Genomic DNA, 13,641 nt, shown 5'->3' on the forward strand with positions numbered 1-13,641 from the left:
AACAGGTATCCCTACATCCCAAAACACTGGAAAGTAAACCTTCAGAGATACCAAAAAGGGGAATGCGCTCAAGGCGTCCAGCCCATCTTCCACCTGAGGCATCCCCCTATACGGTTATTCTCACCGGAGTTCCCGAACTTACCGAAGGCACAAACGAATCTTACTGGTCCCTCAAAAATAAAGTCTTACAATGGCTAAGCTTAAATAGACCATTACAGAGGCACCATATCAGCAGAATAACTACAGTACGTAGAGTAACTTGGATAGGGGAAGAACAAAAATCAATTGCGATTCTCCTATTAACATGCCTAGAGAATCTAGATTTCATTAAAGACACGGAGGCTCACATTATGCAATGACTTTTAATTGCAGATCCAAGCCAGTCGCATCACAATATAAAGGTTCCAATAAGAACACTGAGAAGAAGTAATAGACAAAACATAGCAACCATCAGCCTCTTTTAAATCAGGCGAAGAAAGAAGATGTAGTAGTTTCCAGAAAATTCGAAGTGGAGGATAAACGAAGAAGTCAACCGGACGGTCTCTTGGTGATGAAACATCCAAAGTAGTTTAGGTGGAAGGATTACCTGAAAGAAAGGAGACAATGAAAATTGTATCCTAGAGAAAGGGGTAATCATAAGTAAATAAATCCTGAAAAAGAATTGAATAGTCATAAATAACGTTTTAGTATAAACATAAAATACATCATATCATAATTAAGTCATACTTAGAATATAAATTATATATCCACACCCAAACAGGGAAGGGATGGGTGGGATAATGTGAGCCTCCGTGTCTTTAATGAAATCTAGATTCTCTAGGCATGTTAATAGGAGAATCGTAATTTCATTACAAGAACGGAGGCTACATTATGCATGTTGGTAGCCTTGTAAAACTACATTAGACATGTGATCAATAGGTTTACAATAATGTCTTGCAAAGGTATTAGCATTAGACCAGTCGGCAGCTTTAAGGATATCGTCCAACTTACCTCCGGACCAAAGGGACTTACTTGCCATGGCACCTCTAACGGAATGAGCCTGAAATTTGGATATATCAATACCAGCTAGGGACATAGCAGATTTTACCCATCTGGCAATCGAGGTGGAAGAGACAGCCTTATGAGGTTTAATAAAGGAAATGAGAAGCTGATTCTCATTAAGAGGACGAAGGTTAGACATTGTCCTATCATAAGCTTTCATACATTCAACAACACAAAGTTTTGGAGAAGGATCAAAACGGGGATAAAAAATTGAATCAGACATGGTCTTTGTTCTTCTATAGATTTCAAATTTAACTCCAAATAAGTTATAAGATCTATTAGAGATCTCTAGAGCCTTAACATCTGAAACTCTACGGCAGGAGATGAGGCAAAGAAGAGTTGCGAGTTTAAAAGAAAGAAATTTTCTGTTCAAAAGAGAATTATCCGGCCAGGAAGTGAAAAGATCTAGAATTAAATTCACGTCCCAGAGAGAGTCATATTTTGGTCTCGGGGGTCTTTTAATGCGAATGCTCTTCATCACCCTACAAACAATAACATTTTTACCAATAGACTTGCCGTTAACAAGGACATGACCAGCAGAGATCGCCGATCTATAACAGTTTATTGATCTATAACTCAATCCTTTGTCGAAGAGTTCAGCGAAGAAATTCACTATATCAACAATAGGTGCTTGAGTGGGATCCAAGTCCCTCTCCAAGCACCAACGAAACCAGCATTTCCAGATATTGTTGTATCTGTAGTGAGTTCCTGGTGCCCATGACTCTCTGAGGAGAGTAGAAGCTGACGACGAAAGTCCCGAGACTTCGTTAGATTCAGGGTGATTGCATCATAGTGAACTGTGTTGACCCTAATACAGTCAATCACATTTGCTCATGGCCATCCTTGGAAAAAAAGGGGGGCATCGATGCCTACCGCCTTTCCTTTTTTTACCCTCGAGAGAACACCCAAAATTATTTTCCTACGGGTAACTGGCAACAACTCCCTGAAGAACATTGGAACCAGGTGGCCTACACTAAAAGAAATAGTAATAGAGACTGGCAGACACAGGACTGGCACCTGCAGCCCTGGCTTCCTAGAAGACCCCAGTTCCATAGGGAGGAGTGGCAGGGCTTTCCAACCAGAAATCGTTACGATTGTCTGGATATGGTAGATTGACCGTTAGCCAATATAGTACATAAGACCCAGGCCCCATCGATGCCTGTTGTCTCTACCAGTCCCGAACAAAAATTAAGCCCGACTAAACATCAACCTCCTATACTATCGAAATTGCCCATTCCAACTATTAGTGAGGATGGACGTCTGGATGACTCTTCTCACATTGATATAAGTAAAGCGACATGTGCTCCCCCGGAAGCCTCCATTGGAGTAAATATCACAAACCACTGTCAGACTCAAAATAGTGATAAACATATACCAGGTGCAATCTCAGCAGAGGACCTGAGCATTCCAATAGTGTATTGGAATGTTGCAGGCATCCGAGCCAAGTTGGCACTCCAACCATGGCTGGACACAGTCTCCATTCATCAGATAGTCTGCCTCCAGGAAACCTGGTCATTAACCCCACAACACCTATTAGGTTACAAAACGTTCCATAATCCAGCTATCCAAGGAGTCATGGGTAGACCTAGGTTTCAGAGTGGACTGAAGGCACTGGCTAACTGGATGACTGCGAATTGTCTCCAGCTTAATGCCAGTAAGACAGAGATCATGGTTGTCGGTAAGGGCACGGAGCTCTGGGGAGACAGGTGGTGGCCGCCGGAATTAGGACCATCTCCGACTCTGGTCTCTGAATTGAAAAATCTGGGAGTCTGGGTAGATTCCAGCCTCAACTTTGTTGGCCATACAAAGAAAACGGCGTCCTGTTGCTTTGGGGTGCTGCGGGGCCTCAGACCTGTGTTAAAAAATTTTGATGCCCCTACCAGGCAGCTGGTGATTCAGGCGACGATGATTTCCCAGCTGGATTACGCCAGCTCCCTCCTGGTGGGGTCTAATCAGGCTGAACTTACTCGCCTGCAGCGCGTCCAAAATGCGGCTGCCAGAGCTATAGTTGGTTTGCCTAGATTCTGCTCCGTCTCTAACATCCTCCGTTCCCTGCACTGGCTGCCGGTGAGGATGAGAATCCAGTTCAAGGTCTTATGTCTGGCCTTTAAAATTCTGAAGGGCACTGCCCCTAAGATCCTGTCTAATCTTTTATCTTTTTATGTCCCGTCTCGCTCCCTCCGTTCTCTGGGCCAGGCACTTGCCATTGTTCCCCGGTTTAAGCTTTGCCGTGCCGGTGGCCGTTCCTTTCGAGTGAGAGCGGCGGTTATTTGGAACTCCCTTCCAGTTGAGATTCGACTCCTGGAGGATCATCTACAGTTTCGTAGGGCTATCAAGACCTTCCTGTTTTAAACTCTGTCCTTCTTTTTCTTTTTGCCCCTGATGTTACCGGTGTTGTGTTCACCTTGTCATGCGCCAGGACGCTCCTTTGCTGGAGCAGCTGTGCGCACAATAAATACCGATAACATAACATAACATAACATAACATATGTTGCTAATACTCTGCCCCCCCTAACTATATGTATGCTCAAAGAAGATCCTAGTTACCAAATACTACAAATAAATTTTAACAAAAACAGCACTTTTATTTTGATTAATTATTATAACAATTCTGATGTAAAAGACTGTATAAAATTGTTAGTTGAAGTTACCACTTTTTTAGAATCCTTCCAAAATGATTTACACTCAACCACCGTATATACAATTTGGGGCGGTGATTTTAATACTGCACTATGCACAAACCACAATAATGGGAACTGTGGCCTGTTGGATGACCACGGTTGCCCATTGCCACATTTTGAACATTCCACCTGTGGGAACAAACTTAATGAGTGCCTTTTTTCCCTAGATCTCGAGTTCGCAAACAACCTAGTAGAACCCCCCATAGATTTTTCTCCAACGTTCCATGGCAGAGGGGCCTCAACCATAATAGATTACATTTTGATCTCACAGACCCTGAAGGGCCAATTGACCAACTTTTATACAGGGACAGATGTGAGCAGCGATCATTATCCGATTAGTGTAATACTCTCCCCAAAAAATGTTAAGATTCATTCTACCCTTACCAGCCAACTAACGCAAAGTTCCTTAACCATGAACAAGGTGAACGGCTATTCAGTTAAATGGGCCAAGGTCGATCAACTTAAAATCACGGAACGGGTACTTGACAGAGCCGGTCCCTGGGTTCTCGACTGTTTATCTGCGGATGCCTCGCCCAAAACAACTGTGACAAGTTTCCAGAAAGTTCTAAAGGCTATTGGGGAGGAGTTTACCCGTAAATCCAGGAACATAAAATCCAACTCTGAAAGATGGTTCAACGTAACCTGTCGCAAGGCTCTTTCAAATCTAAAGGCCGCCCTTCATAGTCCTCTGAGGGATACTTCGGAAATTTCCAAACTACGGAAACTCTATAATATAGCCAGAGCGGATCGCAGGAAAGAAATCAAGAACAATCTATGGGCACAGTTACATCTTAGTTGCCTTAACAAAGACAGCGCTCTCTTCTGGCAAGTTATCAGATCTCCCTGTCTGGCTGACTCATCGAAGGCCCAACACCTGGACGTGACCATCACCGCTGAGGAATGGGTCGCCCATTTTTCGAAAATCTTTGGATCCCTTCAAGCAGTTCTCTCTGAAGATGATCAAAGAACTGGCAACATCCCAGGGAAGATTACCTACCCGATCAATATAATGTTCACTCATGGTGAGGTTCTGAAAGCTTTAAAGGCGTCCAAACCGGGCAAGGCCCCAGGGCCTGATGGTGTGCCCTTAGACTTTTTCCTATACAATCTCGAACTTTGGTCACCCCTCCTTACCCAGGTCCTCTGTGCTGCAACATCTACAGGGCTCCTAAAGTCATGGTCGAAGTCAATCTTGCTTCCCATTTTCAAAAAGGGTGATCGCAATGACCCTGTCTGCTACAGGCCTATTTCCCTTCTGGACTCCATAGGTAAAGTTGCAGGCCGGGTGATACTGGGCCGACTACAATCTTGGGCCCAGTCAAACAACATCATGACCGACCTGCAATATGGCTTCCAGAAGGGTCTTGGAACTGTGGAGCAGGCTCTGAACCTTGCCCTTCTGATAGGGAAGTATGTTGCAGCGAAAGGGGGTAACATCTTCCTAGTGTATGTCGACCTTAGTGCAGCTTTTGACTGCGTCCAGCACTCCAAACTTTGGGCTATTTTAAACAACCTCAAAGTGGAACCAGCTCTCATAGCTTTCTTACGGGAACTCTACGGGGACGCAACGGCGTCCGTCAGATATGGAGTCAATGGCGAGTTGTCCCCATCTTTTTCCATCAAAAAAGGGGTAAGACAGGGATGTGTACTGGCTCCCTTCCTGTTCAACCTTTACACCAATGGTCTCGAGTTGGCCATGCTAGAAGGGAGCCAGGACTTACCCCAGATCAACCATCGCCCTATACCAACGCTGCTTTATGCAGATGACTCAGTCATTTTTGCAAGAACACTCAATCAACTACAAAAGCAGCTTGATAAGTACTCTTCTTTTATGGGCTCCCTGGGTCTCAAAATTAATATAAAAAAGACGTTCACTATGCATATCGGCCCCAAGGTCAAGAAACCAAGAGTAATTGTCGTGGAAAAGTCAAGATTGGAAAAAACGTCGGCCTATCCATACTTAGGGATATTGGTGGATGATTCTTTAAACTGGCGGCAGGCCACGGCCAGCAGAAAACTTATTTTCCAGTGAGCAACAACGGCCTTGGTCTCTTTCTCCAGAAAACTTGGTAAACCTGCTCCGCAAGAACTCCTAAAAATTTTCTATGCAAAATGCCATAGTGTGGCCACTTATGGCGCAGGAGTCTGGGGCCATGCTCCAATTGATTCCATCCAAGTAGTGGAGAACGGGTATGCTAAATACCTGCTGGCCCTCCCATAAAGTGCTCCGAACTTTGCTGCTCATAACGAGCTTGGAATGGAATTTATCTCAGACTATATACGTGTCCAACCAATTCTCTTATGGCAGCGTATATGGTCAAATCCAGAATGTCATCTGACACGCTCGCTGATTGAGGACTGTATGACCCTAACAAATTGGCGTAGGATTTCCTGGCTAGCATACGTGGAGAACTTTTTCAAAGATTTAGGTCGTAGCTCATATTTCGACGACCCACAGAGTGTGGAGGATATATCTAGAAAAGACCTAAGGAAAATAAGCATGGACCATCTGAGAGAACTTCGCAGCTCAACTGAGATTCAAAAGTCTTCTAATCTCCAAATCCAAGCAATTCAACCCGTCAAGCTCATACAACCTTAGCTGTCATATTATTTGTCTAATTTTGAAAAATACCTTTTGACAAGATTTCGTTTTAATACCTTTTTTCGACTGGTTTCCTTTCCTCGAACACAGTATTGGTCGAAAGACATCATGAACTGTCCATGTGACGGAGTATCGACCCAATCAACCCTACACATTATCTTTTTTTTGTTTATATTACAAGGCACCACGAAAAACATGGATTTTACCACTGCTCCGATCATCTGGCAATAGGTCCTGTCATCTAGCCTATCTTTCTTTACAACTTTTGAACTCAACTCATTCTGCAAAATGCATAGCCACATTCCTAAAAACTACTATCAAAATACGAGAAGCTCTTGTTTGATATTATGTCCTTCTGTGAATTTATACCTATTTTATTTTTTCTTGTTATGTAAATCAATTTTATCTTTATTGTTTTTATCTGTACTTTTTATGGTTGCAATCAAGTGGTAACCGAATAAAAGAAATAAAACGTAAAAAACATTCCTTTAAGCAAGGGTGAAGCGTGAGTTTGAATATAGTAGACCATCTAAAACTGAAGAGTGTAGTATAAATGCGCTACATACCTGAAAACGGTTTCCTGCCATTCTTTTAGTTGTATTATGTGAAACCAGATTCTCTTTACAGAAAAAGTAACCTCTGCATTTTCACAAACCCTTTCTTCCATCCTTCAAATATTTCCTACTTGCTCGTCTGTTCAATGATAGCCGCTTTGGTTTCCTTTGGGAGTTTAAGGGCCATAAACACAAGGAGAGAACACACTGGCGATCCTTAATTGAAGTTGTTACTTTGTATCGCCAATTAAACTCATATCTCCACTCATTTGATGTTTCAGATTCAGCCTGAGCTAATAATGTGGAATATTTTCTCACATATAGCCCGGTTTCAAGTTTTCATTGCCATGCTTAGACATGCACAATAAGCAGACGTTTTTAGCAGCCTACGTCTGAGAGTGGTGGCTCCTCCTTTGGAGCAGAGGAGCATCACCCCACCTAAAGGCCCCCGACACGAAAAATAAAATGGTAACTAATTGCCATTTTATTTTTTAGCCTCCCGTCCCGAACAGAGTCAGGATGTGGCAGGGCTTACTGTTTCAAAGTTTGCATGTCCCTTTGGCCGGCCGTTTTGCGATGGCCAGCCAGACATGCGCAAATGGAAACCTCTAAGCCAGCTGTTTTAAGACAACTGGGTTAGAGCAGGTGCAGGCCTCCAAAGTGCTGTGGACCAACGAGACAGGCCACTGCCTCCAATCAGGGCGCTGCTCTCATGCTGGTGAGAGCAGTACCAGGATTGGTCAAGGGAGTTTCTGGGGCCTGCACTGCAGTTGCGACGAGGTCTGGAGCGAGGAGGTCCTTTAGTGAGGTAAGTGTTTATTTATATATTTTAATTTCATTTGCACTTGCACTTTATAGTTTTACTTTTTTTGCACGCATGCAAAAGGAGATGCCAGCCATCACTGTGGTAAAAGGTACTCAAAGCAAACAAAAGACGAGAATGTATGGTGCATCAGGTGCAGTGGGTGTGAAATGCAGGTCTTGGAGGGTCCCACTTGGAGGTGTAGGTATCAGTAGCGCAGGAGGTGTAGTGGGACTGAGGACTGATGTGTAATGGGCCCACTACAAACCAAGTATGGATGGCTCTGCTATCAAACCAGTGGTAAAGGTACATTTTCCTTGCTTGCATAATGATCATTAACACCTTTGCTATAACACTGGGAAGCAACTGTGGAAGCATGACTGCATTAAGGCACAAGGTCGTCTTGCTAGTAGCTTTATAAGATAGAACAGGAATGAGGAATGCAAGAAATGGGGTTATTAGTTGTGCAGGATTTGAGGCCTGCACAAGTAATAGGTCCACAATGTCCCCTTACTGGGAACCAAGCACCTCCTTGTGGCACTTGACTCTCATGGCAGCAGAGCAGAGCAGACCAGGGCCTACTCAGGGGAGGTGGTGTGGGCTAGTAACCACCATTAGCTGGTACACAATGATGACACTTAATAAACAATTGACCATACAGTGCTTTTTATTTAGAAAATGAAAAAGTACATTTATAACAAACACTACAAAATCTATGCATTAATTTACAAATATATACATACATAAGGCAGATTAAAAAGACCTTGGTGACACTCTAATGAATCCCCTCTCACGTGTGGAGTCCCTCAAGGTTACACAATCCTTCCCACACTCGTCATCCTTTATATGGAACTGCTGACGGAAATATTCAAGAATGAGAACATCACCTACCATATTGTCAGAGACCTGGGAGCACTGGGAGTAACAGTGCCAACAGCACCGGAGCCGACTACGCTTTCCTGGCCCGCTCAGTCGAAATAGGAAGTCAGGCCGAGGGGAGGAACCAAAGACCTCTGCAAAGCGCCAGGACACAAAAAGGAAGTGACAGAAAAACCACGTCATCGGAAGGAGAAGAGGAGAGCAGAGAACTGCGTAGGAGGAAGCCGAGTGAGGAGACTGCTCGGACAACAGATCCCGAAGAACCCGAACAGCCAGATAAGGGAATCCCGGAAGAGCCAGAGTCGAGGGAAACCACAAGGACATCTGGGTAAGAGCTAACGTCCCCTGTCTGCTGGTTGGATTCTGATCCTGGTCACGTCCCAGGAGGGATGTGGTGCGTGCACAGCTCCTAAGCCCCTAAGAGAGAGGGAAAATCAAAAATTTGCTGGCATTCGCGCCAAGAATTTTCAATTCTGTTAAGGACACGGAGGCGAGGATTATGCTTCTCTTATCTTTACTGCAAAACACAGCAGCCAATGAAAATGTATATTTTCTTTTGTAAACAATAAAACAACTACATTTCCCATGATGCATATATATTAGCCACGCCTCCATAGTCCATAAGAGCCCTCTGCGTGGTCCCATCATCCTCTTTCTTTGTAGAGAACACAAGTCCAAAATTAACACGAATAAATCCAACAGCTCCTCCAACGTGGAAGAATAATTCAGTCTTCAAGCAAACGCTTGTGCCATCCACCTTCTTCTAGTCAGACTTCTTGTCTGATCCTGAAATAAAGGAAATGAAACAACCGTAATCACTGTATAAACCACAATGCCATAACAGTGAACATGGGCGGGTAAGCTTTTTACTGTGAACAAAGCCGGGTAGGATAATTCTCGCCTCCCTGTCCTTAATAGAATTGAAAATTCTTGGCGCGAATGCTAGCAAATTTTTGATTCTATTACAGGACCGGAGGCTTCAGATTATGCTAGTTTAACGCGCATTAAAAACCACAGTAGTAATATCATCCACCGGCTTATAATAAAACATTTAAAAGTTGACTCAGAGGACCAGCCTGCACAACGCATAATGTCCTGAATGTTAGAACCCAACATGTATGATTTTGACGCCATAGCGCCCCTTATAGAATGAGCACCAAACATTTGGATGTCAATACCAGCCTCTTTCATTATAAATCGAAGCCATCTGGCAATAGTGGCAGCTGGGACTGGCTTAAATGGTTTCTGCAGTGCAATCAACAATTGAGAACAACCTTGCGGTCGTAAGACCTTTGTACATTCCTCATACGTCTTTAAACATTGTACCACACATAATTTCTCATTTTCTGGGAAAGCATTGTAATCAATATGACGAGACAATGTTTTGGTACGTCCAGAGATAGAGAAAGAAACCCCTTCAGGGGTAAATACTCTACCTGTAACGTCGAGTGATCTGACATCCGATGAACGTCTGCACGACAACAGGCACAGCAACATAGCCAACTTGGCTGAGAGCTGTTTCCTGGATAGGAGTGTATTAACAGGCCAACGATTGAACAATGATAAAACTAAAGAAATGTCCCACAGACCTGAGTACTTGGGTTTAGGAGGGTTGGCAACCCTGATTCCTTTAAGGAGCTTGCATACCACCGGGTGCATGCCCACTGGTTTGCCGTCTACCAGTGCATGCCCTGCCGAAATGGCTGATCGAAAGTTATTAACCGATCCATAAGCCAGACCTACCGCTGCTTTGTCTGACAAAAAATTCAACACGTGGGGTAACTCTGCCCCCACTGGATCCAGATGTCGTTCCAAGCACCAATCCACCCAGCTCTTCCAGGCTGAGTAGTAGCGTTTCCTGGTGGAGGGTGCCCAGGCTTGTCTGATAAATTCAGAAGCCTTGTCCGAAACTCCTGGCAGGTGCCACTGTTCCCTGAAAGCCTCCATGCCATCAGCGTGAGCCGCCCGTCCAGCACCATGGGGTGTTGCTCCTGAAGAGGACCCAGCAACAACGAGTTCGAGACTGGGAGCAACCTAAGGAGATCGCAGCTCCCTTGCAACAACTTCGTGAACCATGGTTGAGACGTCCACCACGGTGTCACCAGGACTATCTCTGCCCGCTGCCTGATCACCTGTGTCATCACCCTGGGGATTAGCAAGATTGGGGGAAAAGCATACTGGGTCGCGCCCGACCAATCCTGGAGAAAGGCATCGGTCGCCTGTGCCATTGGATCCGGCCTCCAGCTGAAAAACTGGGGAATCTGGCACGTGAGTCTGGACGCGAAGAGGTCCGCCCGGAAGGGACCCCAAACTGCTTGAAGCCACTGAAAGACTTTGGGAAGCAACTTCCAGTCGCTGTAGTCTCTGAGGTGTCTGGAATTCCAATCTGCCACCTGATTGGACTGACCCGGAATGTACTCCGCCATCACAGAAATTTGATGAGTGAGGCAGTAATGCCAAAAGTCTTTGGCTATTTCCACAAGAAGAGACAACCTTGTGCCGCCCAACTTGTTGATATACCTCACCGCGGACACATTGTCCATGCGGAGGAGGATACAACAAGAGGTCTGCCTCGGGGACAGTGTCAGAATTGCGAAAGACCCGGCGAGCAGCTCTAAGCAATTTACGTGCAAAGACAACTCTTGTGGAGACCATCTGCCGCCCGTGGAGACGTCTCCGCAGCGTGCGCCCCAGCCGCAACGGCTGGCATCAGACTCGATAACCACGTCTGGCTGGGAGCCGAAGATTGCTCTGCCATTCCAGGCGTCTACATGATCTAGCCACCACTGTAGTTCGGTCCTGACCTCCTGAGACAGTGGGATGGTGTCCGCATAAGACAGTCCTTTTTTGAGGTGCCTGATCTTCAGGCGCTGGAGGGCCCTGTTGTGAAGAGGGCCCGGGAATATTGCCTGAATCGATGAGGCCAAAATCCCTACCACTCTGGCAATGGCTCTGAGCGTGACCGTCTGTCTGCTCAACAGCGCCAGGATCTCCTTCTTGAGGTCCTTCAATTTCGTTTTCGGAAGGCACAGCTGAGCCGACCTCTAATCGATCGTGAAACCTAGAAAGTCTATCAACTGTGTCGGAGTAACTACCAACTTCTTCAGGTTGATCAAAAACCCTAAGCCCTGAAGCAGCGTTGTTGTGAGACTGAGGTGCTGTAGGAGTACGACCTGACCTTGTGCCATGATTAGGATGTCGTTCAAATAAATTATTAGACGTATCTCTCGCTCCCTGAGATGGGTGACCACTGGTTTCATCACCTTGGTGAAGCACCAAGGAGCTGAGGAAAGCCCGAAGGGAAGAGCCAAATACTCGTACCACCGACCGTTCCACCTGAATTGGAAGAATCTGCGATGTGGCGGGAAGATTGGGATGGAGAGGTAGGCGTCTTTGAGGTCCAGCCTGACCAACCAATCTTCTTCCTGCAACAAGTCCGCCAGAAGATGGATCCCTTCCATCTTGAAGTGATTGTATGTGAGAAATTGATTGAATTCCTTGAGGTTTAGAACAAGCCTGTTCCCACCCCCTTTCTTCTGCACAATAAAAATGTTGCTGCAGAAGCCTCGAGGCACGGTGCTATCGCGTGCTTCTGCAGCAACCCTGCAATCTCCTCGTCTATAAAACTGCGATCTTGTTGGGAAAAATGGAGATCTGCGGGGAGCGTTGACTGAAACGGATGAGAGTAAAACTCTAACTGAAAACCCTGAACGGTTTGTAACACCCAGGCATCCTGAGTTAGGTCCTGCCACCGTTGCAGACAGTGTCGGGTACTACCCCCCCAAAGGAAGAAAAGAAAAGTCTACAACACTCACCTGTGGATTGTTGGGCCTTGAAGTTTGCCCTGTTGTTGCCGGTCTGGTAGCGCCCTCTGTTGAATCTCCTGCGGGACGGGTAGAAGGTACCCCCACTTGTGGAGTCCCAGTCGCCTCTCCCGCGACCAAAGTCGCCTCTATGGGAACCTTGCTGGAATCCTTGGCCTGACGAGCGGCCCCGCCTCGTCCGGCCTGATTAAAAACACCCTGGTTGAAGACTCTTTTTATTTCATTCTGCGCCTTATCGAGCGTGGTAAGGGTGCCTACGTACTTTGAAACGCCTTTTACAAAACGCTCTCCGAAGAGTTGTCCACCTGCTAAGGGCCCCGGCTCTGCGTCCGCCAACTCTGTAGGTTACTATCCATTCTAATCAGTAGTGACTTGTGTCTCTCCGACGAGATCGCACAATTGGCGTTGCCAATAAGGCATATGGCCCGCTGGATCCAGCCCACAAGGATATCTGGATCGATCGGGGTAGCGCTCTCCTTGGCCGCCAAGGTCATAGCTAAAATCTTGGCCAAAGGGCCCACAACGTCCAACATTTTATCTTGGCAGCCCCGCCAAGCGCGGTCAATGCCACGTTTGGGATCCTTTGAGAATTTCTTTAAAAATGTCAGGAGACTCGCATCAATTTTGGGCATCTCCGCCACCTTGTCCAGCAGCTCAGGGCGTGGACATTCTGACCGTAAGCGATTACGCACCTCTCTAGGAAAACCTTTCCTCAGATTCTCATGTAGGTAAGCCAAAACCGCGGGGGCGGTATCCAATCCGATGACCGGGGGTGCATGATCTCAGAAGGGTCAAACATGAATAGGGTGTTCGGAGGATCCGCCGATGACGGAAGGTTAGTTTTCGCCCTTTTTGGGGGAGGAGGCTCCTCTGAGGTGTCGGTGTCGGCATCCAAAGCCTCCACAATGTTGTCCTCTAAAACAATCTCCTGTTGTCCGTCAAACACCTCCTCCTGATCATTAGTCTCATCTGGGTATTGAACCCACTCTTCCATTTTCAAGGGTGGAGTGAAGCAATTTAAATGTAATATTGCAATTGAATTAATGACAGTCTCCTTCACGTCCACCAGGAGGGGTAATGGAGGGGGGGGGGGTCAGCCCACCAGCACACTACAATATTAAGCCTTCAACCAACAACCACCTCAGCAAAGCTGTAATCAAAAGGTCAGAGACCTGGCCCAATTTTTTCAATATACAGAGCGTGTGCACACTCTCTCGTGGCCTGAATTTTCCAACCTGCAGCAGGCGATCTCAAGCGC

The 13,641-nt window shown here is 45.9% G+C and overlaps 1 long non-coding RNA gene across 4 annotated transcripts in view; it reads right to left on the reverse strand.

Moving 5' to 3' along the window:
* Positions 1–347: 347 nt before the first annotated feature.
* Positions 348–13,641, reverse strand: part of LOC144799953 (uncharacterized) — a 924,253-nt gene continuing 910,959 nt past the window's right edge. For all 4 annotated transcript variants that reach the window (XR_013603906.1, XR_013603905.1, XR_013603904.1 and 1 more), the window contains one exon: positions 348–586. This is a non-coding gene — a long non-coding RNA (uncharacterized LOC144799953). The remainder of the gene's footprint in view (positions 587–13,641) is intronic.

This window comes from Lissotriton helveticus, chromosome 12, assembly GCF_964261635.1.
Source record: "Lissotriton helveticus chromosome 12, aLisHel1.1, whole genome shotgun sequence".
Lineage (NCBI taxonomy): Eukaryota > Metazoa > Chordata > Amphibia > Caudata > Salamandridae > Lissotriton > Lissotriton helveticus.